This window comes from Hyperolius riggenbachi, chromosome 1 (assembly GCF_040937935.1).
Source record: "Hyperolius riggenbachi isolate aHypRig1 chromosome 1, aHypRig1.pri, whole genome shotgun sequence".
Taxonomy (NCBI): domain Eukaryota; kingdom Metazoa; phylum Chordata; class Amphibia; order Anura; family Hyperoliidae; genus Hyperolius; species Hyperolius riggenbachi.
In genome coordinates, this window is record NC_090646.1 from 378,825,981 (window position 1) to 378,851,384 (window position 25,404).

A 25,404-nucleotide genomic window follows, 5' to 3' on the forward strand; every position below is an offset into this window, starting at 1 on the left:
AGGACACGGTAGGCCTCTGGAGTATCCAGAGGCTTGTTCCTTGGTAATCTCTCTTTTGTGTTCCAGGCCGCCTCGGGTTTTCTTTAACAATTCTGTTCTATTCATTGGGATCCAGCACTGTCTTCGTCTTCTTTCCCAATTCCTTTATCTACTCTTTGCTCTTAGTCTTCTCCTTTCCCCCTGCTCTTTATTTATTGGCTTGATCACTCTTCCAGGAATGGACCAATGCATTGCTGCAATACTTGCATTTTGTTAAAAGGTATACTTTTTGTTTTGTTTAATTATTTATTATTTGTACCCTGGGTTCTCATTATTGCAATCCAGAAGACTAATGTGACTGGGTAGTAGTCTTCAAGTAATACAGGTATCATTAAATCAGCTTAATGCACCCTCCTAGTTGGTACAAAGGGATGGAACACTGTGAATCTTTTTCTAGTCTTGAGGGCGGGACTCAAAGTGTATCTCTATTGTTGTTGTTTTTGCACTTGTAATATGCTATTTTTTATTTATGGCAATATTATTATGAGGTTTCAGTGAGGGCCCGTTTCCACTAGGAGTCGTGCGATGCGGCTAAATAGCCGCATCGCAACCACAGGTGTCCTGAAACACATGCACGGCAATGGAAGAGTTTCCACTGCGTGCATGTTGTGCGGAGCGGTGCGGAGCGATCCGAGAATCTGCAGCATGCTGCAGATTCTCGCACGGCCGCGTCCGCCCGCAGCCGAGTCCAATCTCCTCCAATACACTTCTGCATCGGGAGATGCGGAGGAGATGCGGCTGCAGGCGGAAGTGATGCAATGTGGCTAGGTAGCTGCATTGGCATCACTTAGTAGTGGAAACGGGCCCTAAAGTAATACTTTATTATAGCTGTATTAGCTTTTGTCTTCGTTTCAGCAAATTGTGGTAACATTTAAAGGTTGTTAGTCAATTCTGTCCCCATTGTTTCCTCAGAGCTCCTAAACCAGAAAGATCAGAATGTGGTGGACATACTGGAAATGGTTCTCACCGACTTCAGAAAGACTGTTGGTAGAAAACATTGGTCCTCTGATCTAAGAAGAGGAAATCAGGTGAGAATATGTACCACATGACGAGTACAACCAGTTCTCCCCACATTTATTTTCCCTGGACATCTACTTTAAATGTAAATTCCTAGGAACGAATGTTGCCCATCAGTGAGCAGCTAATGGCATCTAAGATACATTAATTAAACAAATCCCAGTCAAGCATGTATCCTCTTTACACATAATCCTGTTCTGGGTGCTGTGTGCTGTAAAACTCTCAGCTAGGTTTCTAATGGTTGGTGGAAATTACCGTAACTAAAGCAGTAAAAACACCAGGCTTAGTTGAAAATGGGTAGGCTATGTTCTGTATGTCTGCTACTGTATTATAATGGTTTCTTTAAATTGTGTTTTCTACTGACTAGGCTGGCTCTCAAGTAGTGAACATGAAAGTAACTAGCATAATTTAGGGAAAAGCTGAAATCGCCAAATTAGAACCATTGTGAACAAAGTGCTTTCATAAATATAGGATTACCAAATAGAAGACGTTACAAAAATATTTCAGCTCTATTATTTAGAAACTATGAAAAATTTAATTTGCTGCTATCAAGTGTGAAAAAAAAAAGCTGAGCTGTTTCAAAAGTTTACGTTTTAATCTACTTATTTACCAGCAAAAGCTATTACTCAACTCAGGGTGTTGTTCAAGTAAAAGGTGTTGACAGCCACAAGGTGACAGCCACTTAATCTGGCCATTTCTCACATTTCCTGCCTTCAGGTTTCCTGCAGATGTCTTTAGTGAAGAGCAGAGCCAATGAATATTGTGTACAGGAGAATCAGTTTGATTGATTGATACAGCCTATAATCAGTTTTATTGATTAGTAACTCTCTGATTGGCTGACCATGTGTATGTCTCTTTCAGATGTGAGACATGGTCATTGTATGGTGACAAGACACAGAACATTTATTTTCTCCAGACAGACCCAAAGCGCCAGAGACGCAGCCACAAGGGCCCACTCAGTAGGCAGTAACAGTGTTAGGGATTCTTGCCCAACGTCTCCTCACTGAATAGGTACTGACTTCCTGAACAGGAAGAGCCGAAGTTCAAACCCTGGTGTCAGAGGCAGAGCCCTTAACCAGTACACTAAACAGCCACAGGCTCAAAAAGCCCCTAAACAGATACATAAGAATAGGGAAGGCTCTGAGTTCTACAGTGCCTTTACGTTCCTCTCACAGTCCCTGAGTTCCAGTGCTCGCTCCCCTGTTAGCAGTCTCCGAATGCTGGGTCGGAGACTGCTCTCTTCCGCTTCGGGAGGCTTCAGAAGTTGGGCCACTGCGCATGCGTGAGGATTAGGGCTGGGGATCAGTACAAAAATCCTCTGACGCCTTTATGAAACCACCGAATCCGACTCCAGGCACCTAAAACTTCTCTGACTCCTTAGTCTAATTGTTACCTGGGCTGAGAAGTTGGTACGAAAATCATCAGACTCCGACTTCTCAGTTTGTTGAAACCACCGACTCTGACTCCAGGTACCCAAAATTGCTCTGACTCCACAGCCCTGGCGAGCACGTTCCCTCGCGCACTTGCATATGTGCAGTATGGAGACGCTCGTCATTAAAACACTGCAGCAGACATTGAAGAAAACGTAAACCGGCTTCCATAAGGTTAAAGAAGTGATTTTTTTGAACTGGAAAAAGTATTTTTCAAATAGGAACAGCAAAATGTCATATCATGGTAGCTAACTGATAAGAGGAAAAATAAGAGTTAAAGTTATTGACTTAGCATAACAAATGTACACATTAAAGCATCCTGGCTTCTGTATACAGTGCAATGCTCTGATGAGTAATCCAATATAAAGGTGACAGAATAGACAAAAAACTGCTGCCATGGATGGTTGATGACAGATTGGGGAACAGACAATTACCAGAGCTATCACCGTGATTATAAATATGAAACCTTTCCATGCATGGAAATAACTTAGCCATAAGTTAATGTCCTGAGTATTCTGAGGACACAAAGGAAAAGCTAAAAAGAAATCAGACGCAATGGAAACAATAAACCCAACTAGTTTATTAAAGCTTGTGGTTAAATAATAGGGTCTGAGGACTTGGCAAAATACACAAGTGCAGGTATTAATTACAGCTAATGTCCCGATTAAAGATGAATCATGGTAAATTGTATTTGTCACTACAGCAGTTCTTCCTGTGGAAGATGGAACCAGCCATCAGTCTGCTATTTCAAGTGGTACTGAGCTTCATTCACATTCACTGTGCTGTACCCACACACAGCCTTATGATATGCCGGCAGCCCAATGGTAATGAATGGAACTCGGCACTGCCTGAATTTGCAGACCTGTGACCACTTCATGGATTGTTTACCACACATACTCTTTAATTTGAGCGAATGTTAGCTTTGTTTTGCTGTATATTAACTTACTTTGTCGCCAAAGACATAACAAGAGAATATTTTTCCAAGAAAGGAGGGTTAAGTATCGAGTATGATCATCAGAACAGGTGTCTCCATAACTACACTTATTCAAAATACCTGTACCATCCTTCCCTCTTTCTATCTATCCTGATGCCAAAACCTGCAAAGTGAGGTGCCCATACAAATGATCATTTACAGTGTGAAATTTGGGTGGTGGTGGCGGCCGATAAATAACGGTGACTGGATCCCAAAGTTCACCCTATAAATGATAAATTGTATGGGCACCTATGAGGCGCACAAACTCTGCCGTCAATAATGGGTGCCCAAATTTCCTGCTTCTCTTTAGATCACCTATTCATTGCATTAATTGAGTTGTGTAGGACTTTTTGTTTGGTCCATTTATTACATTAATTGTTTAAAGGTTTGAACTCTTATGGTCTATACAGTATGTCATATGAATTGCTTTATTATTGTTCTATTGCACAATTACTTCTAAATCACTTTCTGTGTGCATATTATTATTGTTTATTGCAGTTTCTTGCATTAAGAATTTTTCGCACTAGGCACTTTATTAATATACCATATGTCCCCAGGCTATCTCCATCAAAGTTTCATAGAAGCCAGCTGGTCATCATGTACTTATTGTTATCCCACCTCACTTATCGAAAAAAGATATTTTGCTACTTTTACAATAGTTGCATACATCTGTTTTTTTTTCCTCTGGTTGCTATATACACTGTCCAGATTAGTATTTGCTTGTAAATTATTGATTAGTATTATTCCATATTTTTTTTATCTAAAGCACTACACTAGATATGAAACGCCCCATAGGAATATTATTGCATCACAGTGATATTATCCATTGCGATGGACTTAGTGTGAAAGGGCCATAAAGTTCCTCTTTAACGGCACCTTATGAAGACCTGCTTTAAGTTTTCTGTGTTACAAATCCAGAGAGATTCACTACAGATTAGCTGTGGATTACCCACACATTCACACACTATCTTTTCTGCATTCGCTAGTATTCCCTCTGTGCAACATTTACAGAGTAGCTACATAAAGGCTAATAAATGTTCCAAGCAAAATACATCAAGCGCAGGCCATCCAAGGCTGAGCCACCTTAACAGATCAGTGACCCAGAACAAGCATGCAACCAGAAAAGTGTCAGAACCGCTGATATGTACGCTTCCAGGTCGATAACTCGCCTCACATTTCTATTTTGACAGGTGCCCTTTAACGGAGCGTGATAATGACAGCGTCAATAGTTATACGCTTCAGTGTTAAAAATGATTCCTACATTCTATTTGCTTGACAAGTTTTATAATTTGTCTAAGTACAAATAGTTCTCTATGTTGTTGACATTCATAGCCACATATTTATTATGGCTTACATACAGTGATTTATTTTGTAACTTAAAAACAAAACAAAAAAACACTTCTATTTTAATTAAAATGTTACCTATACCCCACCCCTTTGCCATCCAACTCTATCAGCTGTTACAGAGGTCTTTAACAGTTCATCCTAAAAGGTTAAATTCTGTGATAGGCTCTGACCATTGTTCCATTGCTTCTGTTCTACAACTATATCGTATAAAGGGGCCCATATATCTAGCGATGTATGGGCAGATTGACCAAGAGACAGATCTCTCTCTGATCAAATGTGTTCAGGGAGAGATCTGTTGTCTGCCTATACACCGTAGGCCGAATACCGATCAATTCCAGCATGAAATCTCTCAGGAATCAGCCAATGCTGCCCGCCTGGCACCTACCCAATTGGTACCAACACCATCACGTGGTTGCGTGTATACCATGTGGTGCATGTGTGGTGTCACACACACGCGGTGACAGTAGAGGAGACTGGGAGTCGCCGCAGCTGGACAAAGGATATCTACAATGCACAGGCAGAGGGGGAGACAGTGGCTGGGGGTCTGTCGCATTCATGGATGGTTGCAATATCGCACGCCGTTACCACTTTGCACCAGTCAACCCTTTTGAGCTGCAAATTTCCAGCTTCTTTGATCATAGTTACATAGATATTTGGGTTGAAAAAAGACATCCATCCATTAAGTTCAAGCAGAAAATAAAGTATAATTGATACATTCAACTCATTTCGTCCCAATGCGGCACCAATTTTCATTTCAATTCATAAAATTGTTGAATTGGATGGTCTATGGGGTCACAATATCAGTAGATGTATGGTCAGCTTAAGGAGCATTGATATATAAGACCACTTTAGAAGTCCAAAGCTGCTACAGATGAGTGACAGATCACCTAAAAACTACTAGGTCTGAAAAGCTCCTCACAGGCTCACAGCAAAGTGCATCAGTTCACAAAAGTAATTGACACACTGGGGATCACTAGGCACGAGAACATGCAAGCTGGAACACAATACAGGGACACTTAGATGGTGGGACATATTACAGAGGTATTGGAAAGCTGGAACATAATGAAGTAGCACTGGCCAGGGCGCTGAAAAGCTGGGAAACATTTTGAAGAAACTGGAAATCTAGCATTGGCTACTGGAGGCACTACTAAGCTGGAACATACTAATGGGTGGGTGGGGGGGGGGGGGGTACAGGAAACCTGAAATATACTATTGGGGAGGCACTGGAAAGCTGGAATACCCTTCTAGAAGTACTGGAAATCTGGAAGTCGCTATTGAGGAGACACTGGAAAGCTGAGGCACGGGAAACCTGACATACACTATTGGTTAGGGACTCGAAAACTGGGACATTCCACACAGGCACAGGAAACCTGGCATACACAATTGAGGAGGCACTGACAGACTGGGGCATACTACTTGAGTACAGGACACCTAAAATACCCTATTGGGGATACACTGGACAGCCAGGACACAGCTTTAAATCAAATTTGTACTGATCCTAAAGGCTTAGGCTGCCTGTCTCTATCTTTTCCAGCCTTGAGGATTATTTATTGATTATTTTAGGCCTCGTTTCCACAGTTGTGCGGTGTGCAACACAGGTGGCTGCCTGTCACCACACAAGGCACTGCATTGCTATGTAATTCTCCGCAATGCATTTCCGATCACATTCATTTATAGTGAAAGGAATCACACCACGAACACATAGAAATGCATGCAGCTATGCATTGCGATTCCACTATGAATCGCAATAAATGAATGGGAACATCAAAAAGTGCAGTCTATGCGCTTTCTGATGTCCCTGCAGACCGCATTATTGAGCATTGACAAAAATATGGCTGACTATTTTCAATTTAGACATGCTTTAATGTGAAGGATGAGGTAACTGACCAACACAGAGCTTTATTCATTTAACTTTCACCCAAACTTTGGGGTTGATTCACAAAGCTTACTTATTTTTCACCTTAACTGTTAGGAGAGCTAATTTGTGAGGTAAACAGATAAGGGACCATGTGCAATTCACGCTTTCTCCTGAATGTTCTCCTTCATTTGTTATCTTTGCCTTTGATTAACTTTTCAGCACTTTGAAATAAAAAGTACCAAAAAGTAGATTAAAAGCTACTATCAGAATTATTGTTAGTATTTTCTTGCTTGCTGGTGTATTAACATTTTATTAACAAGTCGCGAAAATACCACCTAGGAGAAAACTAAGGAGAAAAAATGAATTGCAAATGGGCCCTAAGGAGAGATAAATCATAAATCAAGTCAAATAAATACAGATAAACCATGAGGTAAGGAGAGTTAATAAGTAAAATGAGATAATCAACAGAAAAGCTTTGTGAATAAGCTCCAGTGGCATTAAGATTGGTAGCCTGTGTCTCTGGATCAACTAAACATTTTCATATGCACTCTTCTAACAACAAGTCATTTCTATTTTTTCAATTAAATAAATTTTGGATGTGCACCAGACTAGGCTTTCATGGAACACTGACTTTCTCCATTTACTAAATGGGATTTCTCTTTTTATGAACACTTCTTTTCCATTCCACATAGACCTAACAAACAGCTGCCACAAAAACAAAGAAAGGTGCAGGAAAGACAATTTTATAAGGATTCTAAATAATACAACTGTTGCAAGGATTCATACTATACATAGATACATACATACATAGCAGCTGTATCACTAGGCAGATTTCTTTTTTGCTTTAGTATTCAGCAAAAAATGTAAATTCTCTGCCAGCAAATATTTCTTCAAAAATGTTTTCATAGTGACAGGAGGAGCATAACCACAGCCAGTGGCCCCCAGCAAATGTGAGCCAACTGGGCCCCTGTAGAACCCTTAACACCCCCTTCCCCCCACTTCCAGAAGAGAGCAGGCAGGGCTTGGCCTCATACATTACCATGTGCGTATTATAACGTCGTCGCCAGTGAGTTTCTTGTAGAAGTGAATGGAATGCACACCTGGAGATGAAGTGGTAGGATGTGACACTGGACGCCACTCAGGAAGTATCACATCCACAGAAGAGCATAGACATATCTCTGGCGGTCACAGCTTGAGAAAGGAGCTAGTCTATGCTCTGAAATGTCACATAACTGTGACAGTCTGATATTAAATTAAATAAAAGAGCATATTACAAACGGATGGGGCCGGCTTCTTCTGTGGTCGCCAGTGAGTCGGGTGCAGGGTGAGCCAAATGACAGGTCACCCTGCTGCCACCCAAATTCCTGATGGTATTAAATACTATCCCCATTCCAAGTCGTAGCAACTTGGAGGGAGAAGTAATTTGGGATCCGTCTCGGAACCCCGAATTACCCTTGCGCGGGTTGCGAACTATAGCAGTAGTGCCATTGCAGTATCCAATTCAAGCGCTCAGCGCCTGGCGCCGAAATAACCTGCTTCAACATTACCTGTCAGCGGAACAAGCTACACGTCCTCTTCAGCCTGGCAGTACAGTGTAACTCCTTGCGGCTCTCTGATGCACGTCACATGACATGCAGGGACAAAAACCGCACAGAGCTACACTGTATGGTGCAGCTGAAGAGAGAAGTGCCACTAGCTCCAATGACAGGTAATGTATGCTAATTCTGCTGCCACACTCTGCATCTCTCGACAGCGAAGCCCCCGGGCGGCCCCAGCAACGGTGGGGGCTGCAGTGGCTGCTGTTACTCCCCCACACAGTGAATCACAATTCTGTAACTATTCCTTTTACAGATTGGGAATTTTGGAAATGACAGTCCAACTGCCAAAATAGAGTGCAAATGATTAGGGTGGCTCTTTTTTTATTTAGTTCTACTTTAATGGGTTAAAAAATTAAAATTTCAACATAATATATCTTTTCAGGCTCTTGGTGTCCTACTGAACTTTCATGCATTAGTAGTGTCTGAATCACACCAAAAACAACGATGCAGCTAATCCAGTCAAACATCAGTTAGAAATCTGATCTGCAAGCTTGTTCAGGGACTATGGCTTAAGGGCTTGTTCACACTATCAGCGTTTGCTGATTTTTTTTTTAAGCGCTGGCGATTTTGCAAACGGCCCTAAAAGCGCTTGTGTAATAATTTCCTATGACAGTGTTCACATGTAAGCATTTCGATTTTATTAAAATCGCAAACGCCCGACATGTATCATTTTCTGAGTGCTTTGGCTCAATGAAAGGTATAGGGAAATCGCAAAATGCTTGAAAAGGCGCTGTGTATAGCGATTTCCCGAGCGCTTTTATGAACAAATACATTGTATTTATTCATTTCAAGGTTAAAAAAAATCATCACTGAGCAAAAGCACTTATAAAAGTGCTGTAAAAATCACACTATAAATCGCTCAGCGCTTGCAATAGCACTGGCGATTTATAATGTGAGCAAGGCCTTAGGCTCCCTGCACACTGCAAATCCGTTTTCCGATTCCGATTCCGATTCCGTTTCCGATTTTCCTTGAATACATTCAACAGAAAAACGGATCAAAAAACGCAGCATGCAGTTAAGATTAAAAATCTGAATCGGAATCGGATGTAAAAACAGATTAAAAATCTGAATCTGAATCTGATTTGCTTGCAGTGTGCAAGAGGCCTTAAAGTGGACCCAAATTAAAAATACAAGATTTCAGAAATAAAATCTATTTTTTAAATTATAATAATAAATAGAATCCTTTTTTCAGCTGCATGATGACAAATATAAAATATTTTACATTTATTGGAGGAACCCCTCCCTTCCTTTCATATTGCAGGGACAGAATCCGGCAAACTGGTGGAGTAGGTGGCATCCAGCAAAGGAGGAATTGCTAATGGCTGCCCCCAGTATAACTCTAGTTATGAAAAGAGAAGGGTGAAAAGCGTGCACTGAAATGCTCATAGGCTTGAAGGACTGTTTATTTATCTTTGTATGTGTCAGAGTGGTGCAACTAAATATTTTGAATTAAAAAATGTTTGGTTAGGGTCTGCTTGAAGCAATATTTCTCAAACTGTCCTTGTGTGACTCCACAGCGGTGCATGTTTTGCAGGCAACCTCACCTATGCACAGGTGGGGTAATTAGTGTCTCAGCTAGGTAGATTCCATGTAGCTGAGACACTAATTACCCCACCATAGGTGAGGTTGACTGCAAAACATGCACCGTTGGGGAGTCACAAGGACAGGATTGAGAAACACTGGCTTAAAGTATTAGAGACAAGTGATAAGCAGGACAGCCAGGCAATTTGAATTATTTAAAAATAAATAAATATGGCAGCCTCTGTATTCCTCTTACTTCAGGTTAATTGTGTCATTCAACTCCGCAATGATTCCTGCAGTATATGCTACGATATGTCAGAAAGGGGTTGCCGCACATCAGGGGAGGACTGGGACCTTTCAGCCTGGGGGTAAAACACAAACTAGAGGCCCGTTTCCATGGCAGCCCCAGCCCAAATGACGTCAGACACTTACCCCACGTGCTCCATGCTGGTAGTCAAGTGGGGCGCCCATGTGGAAATACTGCAAGGCCACTTCCAGGGCAGTGTGACCGGGGGTCACATAATACATTTGGAGGGATGACAGCAAGGGTTTTCCGTTGTGTCCGTCGTTTGTGATTATCGCACGTCGTTACCGCTGCACACCAAATCAACCACATCGGCCTGAGATTTCCCAGCATCTCAGATTCAACCAATTTCCGCCCAAAATCAGTCAAATCGTCATTGGGCATGCTTGTGGCGGCACCGATTTTCACCCAATCCGATAGTGATTATCAAAACAGTTGGTTGATTGCTGAGACAACAGATGTATGGCCAGCTTAATTCCCCAAGACTCCCCCCCCCCCCCCCCCCACACACACACACACACACACACACTCTTACTATAGCGATTATGGTGTGAAAGCAGACCGAGGGTTTTTTTTCTATGGACCCTGCAGGCAAGCCTCTGCTCTGTATGTTGCTGTGTACATTTACCAGCTTACCCATCCTCTGATTGCTCCGTAATCGCACCTTTATTTTTCTCAGCCAGCCTAATGTTTCACATTGCCTTATACAAAAACCTGAATGCAGCAAGCACTGTACCAGCCCTAAATCATTAAATGAGAGGCAGCCTGGGGGGAAATCTCCCCCTTTCCCCCCTGGCCAGTCCTCCCCTGCCGCACATCTCAGAAACACACACAGCCACCTGCCTGATGAGAGGGACATGGGGATGGTTTTTAGACTTGGCATGTAAGAATGGAAAGGGTGCTTCCTGTGCCCACCCAACTGGTGAAGTCTTCCAACCCATCACAAATTCCAATTTAGAGGGATCAGGTCACTCAGCTCTTAACATAACCCTTGCAATGTCCTTTATGTTCAGTTATCTTCTCGCTATGTACATCTCAGCAGATCCCTTGAACTGTGCCTTTACCAAGACATGTTCACTTATACCTTCATTATGTTCTCTATCCTGCAGTGTCAGTCCTTTTATATATAAGCACAGATGTGTTAACTATAATTTACTGAAGTTGTCTCTAGCAGAAAATTAATACTGTAGCAGCACACGTTGCCATGGTTTTGATCTGAAACCAAGTGAAGTCAAAGTAAAGTACAATTTATCTTGGCAGCAAAGAAAAAGAAAAGTTTTTAAACTCCACTAGGAAATGGATCAATGGAGACACGTTCAGCCTACCACTGCTCACACGCTGTAATGCTGTTAACTTATGAACTGTGCTAAATTTACTGCAGTGACCTCAGGCTTGACTTCTACAAATGTGGTAATTGCTGAAAACAAGAAGCAGTCATCTGCATAAACACAGGTGAGCAATCTGCTTGTGTATCATTGGCAATCATCACCAGCTACTGGTATTGCAAAATACGCTGTTTATTCTTTTTTTTTTTTGGAAATCTTGAAGTCAAGGGAATGCATATTTACCTAAATGGGGGTTAAAGGACCAATATTGTAAAAAATTGTGAAATTGAGGATACATGTGCACACACAGATATAACATGTACATTTTTCCCAGATTAAGGCCGGTTCAGGGAGGCACTCCAGCACATCTCGTTTTACCCGATGCCAAACGCTACTCTGCAAGCAAGCAGAAAAGTGTGTGGCATCAATTCCCATTATTCGGCCGCCGGGTACTGCTTTGATCACCGTAGGGTGACTTTCATGTAGCGTCCAGCCGATCCTGGACGCTACATGAAAGAAGATGATGGCATTGAGTGTGGCATTCGCGCAAATGATGAGAAAAGCCTGTGTTGACATTTAAAAAGCGATGTCTATTCATTTGCATGGACAGAGCTTGAGCGATGAATGTTGCGACTGCTGCATTTAACATCCATGTGAGTCAGGCCTAAAATGTGCTATAAATTACTTGTATACTATGTTGCTATCACTTTTTAAAGATCCAACAGGTTTTGGACTAGTCCCTTTCCTCATAGGGGATTCTCAAGAATTCCTTAAAGGACCACTATCGCGAAAATCATAAAATTTAAAATACATGTAAACACATATGAATAAGAAGTATGTTTCTTCCAGAGTAAAATGAACCATAAATTACATTGCTCCTATTTTTCTGTCACTTACAGTAGGTAGTAGAACTCTGACAGAGCTAATAGGTTTTGGACTAGCCTATCTCCTCATGGGAGATTCTCAGGGTTTTGTTTATTTTCAAAAGCACTTAGTGAATTGCAGTTGGTCTGTCCAACTGCCAAAAAAGTGTGCAGCGAGCCAGAAAACTGATCACCATCATTGTTATAAATGCTTTTTCAGGGAATGTCTTTATAAAAAAATAAAACCCTTGCTGAAAATCCCACATGAAGAGATGGACTAATCCAAAACATGTTGGTTAAGTCAGATTTCTACTACCTACTGTAAGTGACAGCAACATAGGTTAAAAGTAATGTATGGCTCCTTTTACTCTGGAAGAAACATACTTTTTATTTCTATATGTCTACACCTATTTTAAATTTTACGATTCTTAGCAATAGTGGTCCTTTATTTAATGCTTCTCAAAAGCACTCCCTAGAAAATATCTATACAAAGATGCCAGCCAGCCTTCATACTGGTTTGCACGCTGTTTTGGCAGTTGGACTGATCATCCGCTGTTCAGTTATTCTTCTAGAGGAGATGGATTAGTCAAAAAAAATGTCAGATCTTTCACTACCTTTTGTAAGCAACGTAGGGAAAATGTATTCCATAGTGCATTTTACTCTCAGACAAATGAACATTTTGTGTACAAGATAGTTTTCCTTTAACCCCTGCAATGAATAGAGTTGCTTGTGTGTAGCAGAAAGCATAGATAAAAGTGATTCTTTTTTAACGAGTGACAGATTTGTAAGGCTCTGATTTGTTGCCCACAGTCATCTGTCACTTCTGTTTTCTGCAGGAATTAAGCAGCAAATCAGAGCCTTACAAATCTGTCACCTGATCAAACAGATCACATGCTTCTAAATGAGTTCTGCTACACACAAGTGAGCAACAAGTGAAGTGCTGTCTGTGTGGCAATATGGCTCCTAAAAATGGAAGAACAAAATGTTATGGAACAAATGTTTTATAAATACAGCATTCTCTTAGAGCTGAGGTCCTTTGCCTGGCAAAAAAAGACAGGAGGGGTTGTTTTGAAGGAAACCAAGTTGTAATAGTAAATCATATTCCCGCATCCCCACAGGCCCTGGGTCATTTCAAAATGTAAATTGGGCTATTAAATTAGTAGTTGTGTGACTGTAGTTATGTGCTGTACCATGGATTATTGTGATGAGTACATACATGTGACTGCCCAACTGCTAATTAACTACCCTTCCACCAACAGTATTATTATTATTTTTATTTATGGGGCACCAACATATTCCGTAGTACTGTACAACATACAAAACATACAACAATGGGGAGCATAGATACTTAAACAGCTCAACATACTATTCAATCAGAACAATCAATGACACAAGTACAAATACATACAATTGATGTGTAGTTTGAATAACATCACCAATACCGATAAATGCTTATTTGATTAATTTGATGAATTGCATACAAACAGGGGACATAAAGGGAGGTCCTTGCCCTTGCAAGCTTACAATCTAGAGGGTAGTGGAGTTGAGACACTGGGGAGTAGGCAAAGGGGTTGGCAGATGAGGCAGTGAGCATTACATTCTAGCTATAGCAAATTATAAACTTGCTCGAAAAGGGGTGTCTTAAAAGAACGTTTAAAAATTTCCAGGATTGGGGCATTACGGATAGGCTGTGAGAGAGAGTTCCAAAGAAGAGGTGACACTCGTGAGAAGTCCTGGATGCAACATCGTTATATTCGGATGTAACCCAGGCAGAGGTGAAAACTTTGGCCTCTTTTAACAGACTTTCTGAGAAATACAGTCCACTCAAATTCTACAGTGATCTTGAATGCTAAGTAATCAATTCACTGACTGTTCTGTTTTAAAAACTGTAATTCATAGCTGCTGTGAGATAGATAGATAGATAGATAGATAGATAGATAGATAGATAGATAGATAGATAGATAGATAGATCTGGTCAATGTTTCAATGTTAAATCAGTTTATTTGAGATTTCTATAGATTTAGTATTAAACCTCACAGGATATATGTACTGATAAGCAGAGTGTGACAGTATGGCAAGACAGGCTACTTGTAGCTATCAGGCATTAGAATCTGGCGTCGTAGATAAATTGGAACTTGAATGTGGATACGTTTATCGTTCTTTTCTGTGTGTCACAAAGCTTGTGTGAGCTATATAATAATACATCCTGTAACTCTGCCATTTCTTTCCCCTCAAGACTTTAGTTACACTAAAAATAATGGTTAAACTATATTTGAGACCCTCACATCAGGAAACAACAGCTGATGGATTTCCGGAAGCAAGTATTACTGGTTACATTTACTGTACTGACCTAGCAAGTGAAACATTCTTCAGGCATACAAATAGTCCAAATGTCTTTTGACTGTACTGCTACAAATACACCTAGTGAATGCTGTCTATTTAAAAATGCAATCAATCTGTTTTATTGTCATCATCAATTATTGTCCATCAAACCCGATGTCAGCTATATGGATGCTTATTCCTGCATATCTAATGCAATCGTTACAGGTAAATATGTAGTGAAAGAGCCATCCAAACAACATGGTGGTTCTCACCTAATGTTCAATCTGTTTGTATCTAACTATTCACGGAACGATAGTTTACAAGCGAAGCAGGTAATTTGGTGAAATGGGCACCGCATAGACGGCAATGCTAACAGGATGTGATAACTGGTAACCTATTTAAAGGACAACTATTCAAAAAATTGTAAAACTTAAAATACCGGTACATGTGTACACATACATATAAGAAAAAACATTTCTCTTAGATTGAAATGTACTATAAATTAAGTTTTTCCTATGTTGTTGTTGCTTACAGGCTGACAGGTTTTAGACTAGTCCATCTCCTTATGGGGGATTCTCAGTATATCTCGTGTTCTCTACAAAAGCAATCCCTGAAAAGGATCTATGTAGAGACTGCAACCAGCCTTCCTTTCTTGTTTGCATACTATTTTGACAAAGAAAACCCTGAGAATCCCCCATGAGTAGTTGTAATAGTCCAGAACCAGTCAAATCTGTCAGATTTTACTGCATATTGTAAGTGACAGGAATACAGAAGAAAGTTGTTTATACTGCATTTTAATCTGAGAAAAATGTACTTCATATAAGTAAGTGTACACATGTATTTTATATTTAAAAATGTTCAAGATAGTGGTCCTTTAATTTAACAGCTTTTACAAAAGCTACATGCCATTGCCAGCTATATTTGTGCTGTGTTTTTATTAAATATCTTGCCCAAATCTAGATGTATCAAAGTCCAAATCAGTCAATAGGATTGTTATTAAGGTGCAAATAAATGTGAGATGATTGAGAATTATGCTAGTACATATATACTAATACTAATTATTATACAATACAAAATTATACTACTGTAATTATTATGAACATCTATTGAAAAATGGACTAATCAAATCTTGCAGTAAAAGCATTTCACAGGTCCATATTCAAACTGCATAGATTTGCAGTAACATTTGCATATTTCTGTATCAACTTAGAATTATTTGCATATTTCAAGTAGAGTAGAAAGTTGGCCATTTCAAAACTTTGTACTAAATGCCTTTCAGAGGTCTGTGGCTAAAGAACATAGGGATACAAAAATGCCCATTGACGTCCGCAGCAGGTGGAAGTAGCTTTGTATTAAGAAGCATTTAGACGTCCGTGGCATATGGATTGCGAAAACACAAAACACTTATAGACGTTGGCAGCAGTGTAAGGGTTAAAAGTAGGTTTTTATCATCTACAGCATATGCACACCATTAACATACCACTTCACCTACAGACTGTGACAAATTCAAAAAGTAAATAAAGCCATATATACAAGACATAAATCCCAACCCAGAATGTCCGGTACAAACAAGCTTCATAGCCTAAAATGGGGTCTTCACACCACCCCTTCTCAGCTTGTTCACATTACATCCACAGCAGTCATTTGCTGTAATGTGATTGCTGACAATTGACTTGAGAATTGGTCCCAGCGCAGAAATTATAACAGCAACTACAGTGCATGTATTCAATTTCCGCAAATAAAATGTAAAGCATCCAGTAAATCACAACAGCACCGTGAATCACTTACTTTCCCAGATTAAATTAGAGATATAAACATGACAAATGTTTGGCCTTGTAATCCAATTCTAAAACTAAATTAAAACACTGCTTGTAAAATAATATAGACCAGGCCAGAGTCGGGGCATTTCTGCTGCACTGTCCATAGCATGTGCTCCAATTAAATGGCACCAAAATAAAACTCTCAAGTTGTCAGTGAACAGACTGGATCCACCTCCTCCATTCATTGCTAACCTTCCCATTGTGTGCACCCTGCAAAGTGGGCACAGCGCTTTTCCATTATAAATTAACACACAGCAGATGCACCGCTTATTCAAGAGCTGAAGAGCTTGTGATTAAAGATACATCCTTTATCAATAAGTTGCTAATGAAATAATAATAATAATAATAACACATAAAATAATAATAATACGGCACTGATTATTAAACAGACCTTTGCACGTTGCATAGAACCATTTACATCAGTGTGGACCACAAATAAGCTTATAAACTAGTAGCAGTCATACCAGCATCCACAGATGGTGTACATAATCAGAAGCAATTTGATTACTAGTCAGGTAACCTACCAGCACATTTGAAAAAAAAAATAAAAAAATAAATAAGCATTTAATATGACATAATAGCTTGCATTTTCATGTTGAACAGATTTTGCATACATCTTTATATGTTCATATTCACATTCTGCATAACCTCTATCTATGATCACATGTTCATGCTCACATTCTGCATAGCATCTATACATGATCACATGTCCATGTTCCTGTTCTGCATAGCGTATATACATGATGTCACATGTCCATGTTCCCCTTCTGCATGGCATCTATAGGGGGTCGCATGCTCACAAATATCCCATCCATCCCCCCTGTCATTAAAACCTAATTTTCCTGTGCAGATTGCATTCCCTCCCTTGGGAGCGTGGCCACCAATGATTATTTGAAAGCAACACCAGCCCCCCAGGTTTATCCCACAAGCTCGCAGACAGTTTGTGGCGGTATTAAATAATAAGTCATCATGTCCATGGGTGACCTCAACATCACCCTTTCTTTTCTATTTTCCAGTCCAGTAATTAAACAGAAAATGAGAGAGCCTTTGAGTCCTTTTGCACTGGGCAGGTTGCAATACCATCACAACAGTGTGTAAAACTCACACCAGGCATTAGAAGTGTGGTGCACCTATGCAGTGAAGCATATAGTACAATAAAACTATGCTTCACTGCCACTGTAAACGCGCGTGCTGCCCGGTTAATGCACGGCATGCAGTGCGCTGTGTTGAACCCAGTGCACTGCACTCAGTGTGAAAGCCTTATAGGAATACAACTGCATCGCGTTGCGATGATAACGTCGTTTTGACGCGACGCAACGGACACAGTGTGAAGGGGCCCTTCATCTCTTGGGTAAATACGATGCTTTGTTTTCCAATTTCACAGTGAATTTCACGCATCCCTCCTTGCTACTTTTCAAACTGACCACACAATAGGAATAACTGGGCTAACCTGCATAATCTAGATTCCAGAGAGCTCCATCCAATAAGGGGGAGGAAAAAAACTCTATATGCAGAACTAGACCCTATGAATGCCAGGCTGAATTAGCTGGTGTGTGACAGAATATAAATCTGTGCTGGTATTCAAGGCTGCAGCATCTTGCATAATTTGTCACGGCTATAAAGCAAAGGCATTGTAGGGTATCTGTAGGGGAATATGTGCATGCAGTAAAACCCCCTTCCTATGTAGAGACAGTCAGGTGCACAACAGCACCTCTCCTCTCCATACTATAGCATCCTAAATCACAGCAGGATTTGTCTTCCTTTTATCTTGAGGCAGCAGCATCCCCCCATACAAACAGCATTTGCTTGTCACAACAGCTCATTGTGCCTCTTACCTTTTTGTTTTGTCTCCTTTTCAGCCTGCACGTCCAGCTAGGAGTCCCAATACCCCGTCCAACTTGCATGTGACAAAATCCCAAATGAAGGCATTCTCATTGCAGCTCTGGGCTACAATATTCTTGTTGACTATGTGCCGGGGCTGATGTGGCTGACTTGTAATCCTGCTTCTGTGCATCAATCAAACATCTCTCTCTCTCTAACGCTTTATCTGTGTGGTTTCCAAATAGTGTAGATCCTGGTTTTTCCAGGCTTCCCCTGTTTGTATTAATAGATGGAATTAGAAAGCTACTTGCTGTGGAAAGGAGGAGGAGGTGGAGGAGGAGGGGGGTAAGTAATACAAAGAGCATGCGCGTAGCAGGTCATTAGAGTCTCTTTGAGACAGGCAAACACATCCACTGGGTATAGAGAAATAGCTGTGAAATAGATTAGAGATCGTGTGCTTGTGTCTCGGGGTATTAACAGGTTTATAGCCAGGCGTCCTCCCCAGATAGCTCAATGTCTTCCCCTATAATAAATGTATCAATCTTCTAATTATCCTTTACAAAGATAGATGGAGCGCTAGATGAACACAAATAATAGAGACTTACAGTATTTTGACAGAACGCCTATATACCAATGTACACAGAAAGGGTTAATCATAATGAAATGGTGATCGCCAGTTTTATAATGTATTGTTTATAAAAGGTTGATCTTATTTTCTTCATTAGTGATCAGTGAATGATCATCAGTAACATAATTAAACAAAACGGGTGATCCACAGCTTTATTCACTGGAAATGATTGGCAGCCAGGATTGTAAGACGTATACACTTGTATGCTGGATCCAGGCCCGGATTTACATCACAGGAGCCTATAGGCACAGATGTCCTGCCACCTTAGACTTCTCCCTCCATGAACCTACAAACCCCCTACTAAACTGCCCCGCAAGTGTGCTGGCTGTCCCAGCAGTCACTTCCTTACTTCCCTTTCCCCTTCACAGGTATCTACAGGTGCCCCCAAGTAGCTAGAGGAACAACAGTATTAGATAGCTAGAGGTGCCTATGACCGAAGGGCGATCTTGTCAGTGGAATGCAGAGAGCAGGGTGAGTAACCTTTCATTAACACTCTCATCAGGACTCAGGGAAGCAGAGAGGGAGGCGCTTGGGGAAGGGAGTGAGCTGCCTTTCCATCATCATGGGCAGCACGGTGGCGTAGTGGTTAGCTCTCTCGCCTTGCAGCGCTGGGTCCCTGGTTCAAATCCCAGCCAGGGCACTATCTGCAAAGAGTTTGTATGTTCTCTCCGTGTCTGCGTGGGTTTCCTCCGGGCACTCCGGTTTCCTTCCACATTCCAAAAACATACAGATAAGTTAATTGGCTCCCTCTAAAATTGGCCCTAGACTACAGTACTTACACTTCATAATATAGACATATTGCAATGGTAGGGATTAGATTGTGAGCTCCTTTGAGGGACAGTTAGTGACAAGATATATATATACACTGTACAGCGCTGCGTAATATGTCGGCGCTATATAAATAATAATAATAATAATAATAATAATCAGGCGCCTGTAGGCACTAGCTGGATCGCTAAATGGCATCAGGAGGCAGCTGTACACACACTAGATTTGGGCACCATGTCATCTGAAGATTGTCAAACGTGTGTATGGGGCTCTACTTCTCACTACAAGAATTAGTGGTAAGCAACCCACAGATTTCCATTGCAACTGCTTACTGTTACTTTAATGTGGCAATCTGCAGAAACAGTATATAATAAGCCCTTTGCCCTTTTCAGTTGCTGCACGCTATTTGGTAATCTATAAAATGGCAGTCAGACTGATCAATACTTTATAAGTACAGTGATTGTCACTTAAGTGTTCTTAATTAATGGCACTAAAGTGTTATTAGAGAGAGTCCGAAGCGAGAATAAAACTTGCTTTTCCCTTATATTCCAGGGGCATGTTTGCCCCTGTTAAAACGCCACTAACCCGCGGCAGAACGAGGGTCCTTTACCCCCCAAATCCCCTCCGTGGTGTCCGGGGATCGCTTCCTGTTGAGGCAGGGCTAATGGCCGCAGCCCTGCCTCTCAGCGTGTCTATCAGCGCAGATTGCTGCCTCTCCCCACCCATCTCAGTCTTCCTTCACTGGGAGGGGTGGGGAGGAGGCGGAGATCCGCCGCTGATAGATGCACATGGAGGCAGGGCTACAGCCGAAAGCTCTGCCTCCATGAGCAGCAAAATCTACGACCAAGTTGGTTGTGGATTTTGCAGGGGGGGATTTGGGGAGTAAAGGACCCCCGTTCTGCCGCGGGATAGCAGCGTTTTAGCAGGGGTAAACATGCCCCTGCTGAATATAAGGGAAAAAGCGAGTTTTATTCTCGCTTCAGAGTCTCTTTACTGAATGGCAAAGTGATGGCTGACCACATCTATATAAATGTGGTGTTTTCAAAATGTAAAATAAAAATTATAAAACGTATAATAAAAATATTTTAGAAGTTTCCTGCTGATCAGATGTATTGTCACCCTTGCAAAATACCCCGGAAACTCGCCCTGTCTTTAGCTAATATCTCTTTAAAGCAAGGCAAGCTATTTTTAGTTTTTTTTAGGGCACCTCCCTTCAATAAAATAACATTGAACATAGATACCATTAGAACAATCCCTTAAAATGTAAACTTGTGAAGCCAGCTTATTAGGCTGTTCAGACAGATGTTTTCTTTAGTGATTCTGTGTCAAGGGTACATTGGAAGAGCACAGAGATATAATCCATAAACATGTTGTGGGCCCTATACAAGATATACTTCAGCTGTACTCTTTACTCTTCATCCCCTCCTGCATCCCACATTCCTGGAGTGCTACTAATACCTCAGTGCTGGCCCTGTATGGAGAAGTGTTTGGAACAGCAGGTAACTATTGTCAGATCTTATCAGAGGAGTAAAATCAGCCTGAAGTAAAAAAAAAGATACCTGAAGTGAGAAAATTGGTTAAAATGAGATAGTTACCATAGTAGTTGGAAGTCACTGGACAGGCTTACCGGGTCTTCCTGGGGCCCACGGTTCCAGCACTGGGTCCCTTTAAACATATTCGATAAGAGCTTGTTTAATAAGTTTTTTGTGGCTGTGCTCCCACAGTGCATGAGCACATCCCAACTGGGCATGTGCAAGTAAGATCTGCACATGCCCAGTAGAACAAAGCTACATGTGCATGGCTTTTCTCCTCTGTGCACAAGTGCTTTGTTCCACTAGGCATGCTTGATGCATGGCCAGTCCACATCCACTAATACAAGGCTGGGAGAGTGGCTGGAAAAGAAAAAAGTCCTGGGCAGCAATAGTGGCAGTTATTTGTGCATGGATGTTAGTGCCAGGCAGAGCACAAAGTTTTACATGATGCACCAAAGCACTTATCATATATCACAAATTTTATGGTACAGAAAGGCAAAGCAATGCTCTATTTCATAAGCTAATTGGTTACCGTATGTCTGTAAAGTTATGCTATGTAATTTTGCATTATGTAAAAATATACACTGTAATGCCAGCAATGTATTTTTACTTGCTTAAAGTGGATCCAAGACAAACTTTTGCAGCCTTCATTTTTCTGCCCCTTACATATACTGTAATTTATTGGGCATTCTCCCCCAAATGCTTTTTTTTTTTAATTTTATGTATTACTTAATTGCTTGTAAATGAAAGTATCCAAGCCCCCAAGTGCTCATGGGAACTCAGCCTGGGGAGGAGGAGGCTTTTGCTGAAGCATGCACAAGATTTCAGAGGCAAGGGGGTGACGAGGAGAGGAGGGAGGAGTAGTGGAGTTTTCTCAGGCTGAGGGGAGGAGATGCAGAGCAGCTTGCATGTGTAATGATGACAAGCATAATATGGCTGCTCTCATTGTATCACATGAAGAAATAATCATGTACTGTTGAAGCTGCTTACAGCTAGATTTACTGTGTAAACCATGATCTAACTATAGATAAGATATATAGACAAGTTACTTGCTATAGTTAGTTTTTCATCTCGGATCCGCTTTAAATAATTTACTCATCTGCATTGTTAAAAAGTAACATACCGTACTTTGAATTACAGCCATGAGAATTAGGCCATAAAGTTGGCACAGTTTTCTTTGTATGTTATAGAGGAGGATTTTATGAGGCAAAAATACCCCAGATAGAAAGTCTTCTATGTCTGGGTATACCATGTAACAGCTGGCTCTCTCTATTCATTGTTATCATTGTTTAAGGTGAAGTGGGAAAATAATCCTTACTAAGTATGGTTAACAGTAGTGAAAGCTAAGCTTATATTGACAGAGTCCAGTGTGTTACCATGGTGCTCCTGACTTTGGTGTTCACTGTAGATATACTGCTTACTGTGCATTTTTTGACACCAAAGCTGTCACAGTGTCAAGATTATTGCATACTATCCATAATGTATGCAAGCGAACACACAATATTTCATTTTTAGCAGACACACTATTACATAATGGGCATAACATTATATTTTATGAAGAATGGGTTATGTTTGGAATTTAATTTAATGAAAATGTAAAACGATCACTATTTAATTTAATTTTGTATTCAATAAAAATTAGTTTATGTGCATTATAAATATATTTGTGTAAGTTCCTGAATCTGTGTTAATATCAGCTTCATGGAATATGTGTTGATTTGGGCAAGATTTGCAATGGCTGACTTTTGAGCGGCCACTATTATTATTATTATTTAGTATTTACATAGCGCTGACAACTTCTGCAGCACTGTACAGAGTATATTGTCTTGTCACTTAACTGTCCCTCAGAGGGGCTCACAATCTAATCCCTACCATAGTCATATGTCTATGTATGTATCCTGTAATGAATATATCATAGTCTAGGGCCAATTTAGGGGGGAGTCAATTAACGTATCTGTATGTTTTGGGGATATGGGAGGAAACCCGAATGCCTGGAAAAACCCCATGCAGACACAGGAAGAACGTCCAGACTCTATGAAGATAGTGCCCTACTGGGATTCGAACCAGGGACCCAGCGCTGCAGGGCCATACTGAATTTCCACCACTGATGATCTATTGTTTTACCATGAAATAAGGTATAGTGAGGGTCCTCTATCTGCAAGTCCTCCCCACAACCATACATGTCAATAAATACCAATTACACAGAATAAGTAGAAAAAGATATTGGGATCATGCTCTGCATGGCTGAATATAATCTCATTACCTGTATAATCATAGTAAACACAGAGAACTGAAAAGCTATTCCGGATTGTTTATTTGTTTTTAGCAATATGACAGCAGCGAAAAAATGGCTAGCTGGCTTCCGACTAGTATTTGAATAAATTAGGCAGAATTTTTCACTTCTAAAAGGAAATAAATGTCTTTAAGTTATTTATGGCTATTTGTGCTTTTTATAATGCACATAGTTCTTTCATATCAGTCTGCCGTTGTAGTGGTTATATGTTATAACTCACCATACCATAAAGCATTGCCTTTTACTGTAGACAAAGCTGTTTCAGTACACAGTAATAGTTCATACTAAAGTCTAAATATGAAATCAATAGGGGAATGTACAGAAGAGTAATTTTTAATTGATTTAGTAACTGCATTAGCCTGGAAAGTGAAGGCAGATGGTAAGAAATAGTTATAATGTGGTTATTCAGAAATGAGTGTGAACCTAACCTGCAGTGCAATTATTTATTTTTGCCAATAGTTATCAATGTGTAACTAGGTAAAACAACCATGCTTCTAAAACAGCTGGGACACTGTGCAAAGTATAGAGAAAAACAAATGCACTGATTTACAATTTTTTTAATCCCTTCATTAAATTAAAAACAGCACAAAAAATGTAATGTTGAAAATAAGCAATGTTATTGTTTTTAGAAAAATAAATGCCTATTTTAATGTAATGCCTGTAACGCTTTTACAGTAAATTGGGGTTGGGACCAAAAGGATGGAAAACACCTAATGGGACTTTTTACAATTACGGTAGTTAAGTTAATTGGCAAGTAACATTGCTGCATACAAAAATAGCATCCCGGAGATACCGAGTCTCCCAGAAGTAAAGGGGTAAGGGGTAAACCACCATTTTCCAACAATATTCCTAAACATAAAATTGCAGAAAAAGGAGATTATATCATTTACAGTACATACTATGATTAAAAGATTGCGACAATCGGAAGAAAACTCCATACCCAAGGGACAAGGCCAAAAGGGATTATAGGATGGCTGTGATCTTTGGGCCCATCAGGCAGCACTGCATTGAACAAAAGACATGATTTGACAGTGAAAATAACTTTATGAGTTCACGGACACTTCTGAAGCTATTCTCAGTGAACAAGGTTTGTTGTTGCATTCAGAAATGCAAGCTAAAGGGACCCTGTAGTGAGAATGATGTGAGGCCTGCCTTTTTTTCTTATAAACTGTGCCAATTTTCTGACTGTCCTGATGATACTGTGTCTGTAATATTTTCAACCACTGACATAGAATGAGTATGAACATCCGATGCTAGGATTGAAGTCTGGCCATATTAGCCAAATGCTATTTGATTCAGATTCTACCGATACAAAAGGGGTTCAGCGGGGCTGCCAGGTAATTAGCATTCTATAAAAAAGAATGTATGGGAGCCTGCATATCCCTCACACTACAGTGCCCCTTTAAAACTCTACCAAATAAAAAGGATGCATGGATCCAGGCTCATTTCAGATGGATTGAGGGAGATTGGAAAATTATCCTTTAGTCTGACCTATCAAAATGATAAACACTGATGTGTAAATGATGTGTCTTGTGTCCTCTGGGCTAAAGAAGAGAAGCATCGCTTGGCTGGATGTAAGTGCACAGGGGTGCATGTGGGTTGCTATGTGCAGCTTGCACATCTGGGAAGGCACATTGAATACTGAATGATATATACATGTTTTAGAGCAAATTGCTACCCTGATGGTATGGTCTGGGAGGACACTGCAGGTAATTCAGGGGGCTGGAGGAAGCCCAAGAAAGTAAAATTCCTCTTTTCCACTCCATCTCGGGTACAATTTAACCAATGTAACAGCTGAACAATGGAGGGTTAGGAGGGACACCAAGGGATCTAACAGACTTCAGGAGGCTGGAAGAAGCCCCAGGTATGTAAAATTCAACATTTCCCTTCATCTCAGGTTTACTTTAACTGACCTGCCTGAAGTCCCGACCTGTCAGCCACTGAA

At 40.6% G+C, this 25,404-nt stretch overlaps 1 protein-coding gene across 4 annotated transcripts in view; it reads right to left on the reverse strand.

The window, feature by feature from the left end:
• Positions 1–18,546, reverse strand: part of PLPPR1 (phospholipid phosphatase related 1) — a 178,785-nt gene extending 160,239 nt beyond the window's left edge. For all 4 annotated transcript variants that reach the window (XM_068234346.1, XM_068234345.1, XM_068234344.1 and 1 more), the window contains exon 1: positions 18,253–18,546. The gene's annotated coding sequence lies outside the window, so the exon portion shown is untranslated. The remainder of the gene's footprint in view (positions 1–18,252) is intronic.
• Between the last annotated feature and the right edge of the window lie 6,858 nt (positions 18,547–25,404).